Source organism: Salmo salar, chromosome 10, assembly GCF_965601325.2.
Source record: "Salmo salar chromosome 10, fSalSal1, whole genome shotgun sequence".
In the NCBI taxonomy this organism is placed as follows: domain Eukaryota; kingdom Metazoa; phylum Chordata; class Actinopteri; order Salmoniformes; family Salmonidae; genus Salmo; species Salmo salar.
The window spans coordinates 62230599-62235192 of record NC_138300.1 but is presented as its reverse complement, the minus strand read 5'-3'; positions in this window follow the sequence as shown (position 1 = coordinate 62235192).

Sequence of the window (4594 nt, the reverse complement as noted above, 5' to 3'; positions counted from 1 at the left end):
CATTGGCCTTGTGTGCTTTTTTTTTTTTTTTATCAAGAGGTACGCACATTTTGCACAGCCTGGGGACGCCAAAGTGAAGGTGGAGTTAGCTGTTGTAATCGAGTACTGTAGAGCTCGGAGGCTGAGAATGTCTTCACAAACTAAAACAAAAGATAAGGAAAAATTGTCAGATTAATAAAGAAATACTTATTTCTCAGACTGCCATAAACTTCCATTTTCCTCATGCAAACTGCTGTGGAAATGGTTTAATGCAGGTCTCTAAGCCCTTTATATCGCAATATCTACTAAGCTAACATATTATTTCAAGATGGTCATAATGTATCATATAGCCACTTGATTTTTTTTATTTTAGGACCTCCTGAAGGTATAAATATATAATTTGATTAAACATAGAATTCGGCCTTTACTGCTATAGCCCATAGAAACACGTTGAATACCACATTTTTACATGGCAAAACAGACTGTCGTAAAGATTTTGTGATGTCAGAGCAAAACACCCGACGCTGTCGTGTTCCTGAGTCATCTTTCAACTATTTCGTGAGTATGTTGTTGTCTGGTTCCTCTTGTGTAGAAAAATACCTCACAAGCCCCATGTTATGAAATAGGCGCAAGCTTTATATCCGCGGAAAGAGTGAATTGAGCTGCAGCCACTACACGAAACGGTAAATATAGCATAAACACGGGGAGCTATTCAAAATGTTGTTACTGTGTGACTAGGCAGCGTCAATCGACTTTTCAATGACCAGAAGGTAGCTTGTCTCTACCACCATAGCCGTGGGAAGTAGGGGTGCTGCAACACCCCCTGGAAAGTCTGAAATGTAATTTTTTTCTTTACAAAAGCAGTGCACTGTGCCGTTACAAGTCCTGTATTAGCGGACCGATTATAGCCAGTCTTGCTCAAGCAAAACAAATATGTAACCCCGATTTTTCTGCCTGACCGATGCTCAACCTGATTTGTGATAACAAAACTACATATTTTGCTCAAGTAGAGAGAATTAAATTGTGTTTTTGAAAAGCTGGGCCTGGCTGAGAATAGAACATTCAGTTTTCTGCCTGAGTGTGGCGCTGTTAATCCCGAAAATTGAGGTTATCATGTGACCAGAACAAAACGACATCGTTTACTCAGACACTTAATAAAAAAATAAAAGGTTCTTCGGCTGTCCCCATAGAAGAACCCTTTTTGATTTCAGGTAGAACTATTTTGGGTTCCATGTAGAATCTTCTGTGGAAAGGTTTCTACCTAGAACCAAAAATGATTCTTCAAAGAGTTCTCCTGTGGGAACAGCAGAAGAACCATTTTAGGTTCTAGATAACACCTTTTTTTTCCTAAGTGTGTTGAGATTGAAATAAACTGTGTTTCTTTGATAAGATGGGCCTGGCATGAAAAATACATTTAAAGGGAAAGGATCAACAAACAGGCTGATTATCTTTCTGCATATCTCTTTATTTCCAACGCTGGCTGCCATGGTTAACACAAATGCAGGACCATGAATGCTACCTGAACTGACTCAGAAATGTAACATAAGTAGACCTACAGTATCACAGCGAGGTCAAACACTTGTGTTTTAGTCAGATTATCCAGTGCCCACAGCAACACTATTGATTATTCTCCACCCCCAGTGCATGTGGTGTACTATGCTCTTAGTCATGCTCTCACTAACTCCCAACTTTTTTCTGTCTCCCCTTCTGGATGGCCTGAGGCTCTATGACGACGACTGAGGACACCCTGGCCGTGCCTGGCCCAATCCCACCAGGCCCCCATCTAACTACCTGTTGCTGCCTCCACTGGTTCTTTCTCCCCCTCAAGTCACTGAAACCCGTCCCTGAGCCTGATTTAGCTTTGAGCCTCTTTGCAGATGTCTTCAATACTATGTCTTCAATACATAAAATGTATGTGTTATGGACTTACATCCCCTGCTGTATTGTGGATAAAGAGTTACCTGTCTAACAGAGCACAGAGTGGGTTCTTTAATGGAAGCCTCTCCAACACAATCCAGGTAGAATCAGGACATGCCACTGGCTTTGAGTAAAGCCAGTGTGTCTACACTGGCGGTATGTATACGGATGACTCAACACTATACACGTCAGCTACTACAGCAACTGAAATGACTGCAATGCTTAACAAAGAGCTGCAGTTAGTTTCAGGGTGGGTGGCAAGGAATAAATTTGCCCTAAATATTTCAAAAACTAAGAGCATTGTATTTGGGACAAATCATTCTCTAAACCTCAACTAAATCATGTAATATATAATGTGGCATTTGAGCAAGTTGAGGTGACTAAACTGCTTGGAGTAACCCTGGATTGAAAACTGTAATGGTCAAAACATATTGATACAACCTGAGTGGCGCAGCGGTCTAAGGCAGGTGTCACTACAGACCCTGGTTCGATCCCAGGCTGTATCACAACCGGCTGTGATCGGGAGTCCCATCGGGCGGCGTACAATTGGCCCAGCGTCGTCCGGGGTAGGCCTTCATTGTACATAAGAATTTGTTCTTAACTGACTTGCCTAGTTAAATAAAGGTAAAAAAAACAGGTGTAAAGCCATAACACATGTTTTTTCAGCAGCAGACTATGATCGATAATGTTAAAAGACGCACTGAAGTCTAACAAACAATCTTTTTATCACCAATTTCCCTCAGCCAATCATCAGTCATATTGATACAACAGTAGCTAAGATGGGGAGAAGTCTGTCTATAATAAGGCGCTGCTCTACCTTCTTAACAACACTATTAACAAGGCAGATCCTACAGGCTCTAGTTTTGTCGCACCTGGTCTACTGTTCAGTCGTGGGGTCAGGTACCGCCAAAAGGAACTTAGGAAAATTGCAATTGGCTCAGAACAGGACAGCACGGCTGGCCTTTGAATGTACACAGAGAGCTAATATTACTCTCTCCCTGGCTCAAAGTGGAGGAGAGATTGACTTCATCACTACTTGCATTTAAGACAAGTATTGACATGTTGAATACACAGAGCTGTCTGTCTAAACTGCTGGCACACAGCTCGGACACCTATGCAAACACCATAAGACATGTCACAAGAGGTCTTCCCTGTGGCTCAGTTGGTAGAGCATGGTGTGTGCAACACCAGGGTTGTGGGTTCGATTCCCACGGGGGGCCAGTACAATTTAAAAAAAAAAATATGCATGAAATGTATGCATTCACTACTGTAAGTCGCTCTGGATAAGAGCGTCTGCTAAATGACTAAAATGTAAAAAAAAAAAAAAATGTAAACAAGAGGTCTCTACACAGTCCCCAAGTCCAGAACAGACTATGGGAAGCGCACAGTACTACATAGAGCCGTGACTACATGGAACTCTATTCCACATCAAGTAACTGATGCATCAGTAAAATTTGATTTAAAAAACGGATAAAATAAACACCTTCAGGAATAGCGGGGACTCTGAAGCAACACAAACATAGACACATACATACACACAAACATGGATTTAGAACTGTAGATATGTGGTGGAGTAGGGGCCTGAGGGCACACATTGTCTTGTGTAATCTGTTAATGTATTGTAATCTTTTTAAAATTGTATAAACTGCCTTAATTTTGCTGGACCCCAGCAATAGTAGCTGTTTCCTTGGCAGATGTTTTCCCATTCGGATGTTTCCCACACAGATTTTTTCCCATTCTGTCGAACAAATAATGCCTTATTACCATCGCAAAATTGTAAACACATCGATGCCGGTGTGTGTACTTGTTTGCAGACTTTTTTTTGTACAACTTTGACAGTACTACTGATCATAGTGGTGGCGCTTGCAAATTCTATAATAGAATTGTGTTATTTGGCATGTCAAATAGTGTTATTTGTTGTGTATCTTTTTTGACACACAAAGACCCAAACAGCGTTCCATACTTTAGTCTCTCCCCTGTGGTTTCCAAGCTGTGCGCCAGAAGAGGAAAGAACTGATCCCAGCCATGAAAGCTGCCAGAGTGCTTGGGGACATTGCTTATGACAGGCTCATTGTCCACCCTCTGTCCCAGAAGCCTGGAAGGGATGAGAGAGTCAAGCCTATGGGTTTGTAGCATCAACCCTGCAGCACACACACACACACCAATTGATTAATGGACTGCTGAATGTATATCTTTTTTAATTTTGCTTTGTCTGCTCTTTTCAATATTATGTCTATCTCTGATAAGCTACCCAGGAAAGGGCTGAAAATAGCCCATATTAGTATATGTAGCCTTAGAAACAAGGTTCAGGAAATCAGTAACTTGCTAACATCAGATAACATTCTTATATTAGCCATTTCTGAGACTCACTAAGATAATTAATTTGATAATACACCAGTAGCAATACAAAGATATAACATTTATAGAAGAAACAGGAATGTTTATGGGGTGTTGCTGTATATATTCAGAGCCATATCCCTGTAATGCTTAGAGAAGCTCATATGTCAAGTGTTATTAAAGTGTTGTGGTTGCAGGTTCCCTTGGCACATCTAAAGCTTTTTCTTTTGTGGTGTTGCTATAGGCCACCAAGTGGTAACAGTCAGTATCTAAATAATATGTGTGAAATGCTTGATAGTGTATGTGACGTAAACAGAGCGGTCTACTTTCTTGGGGACCTGAATATTAACTGGGTTTCATC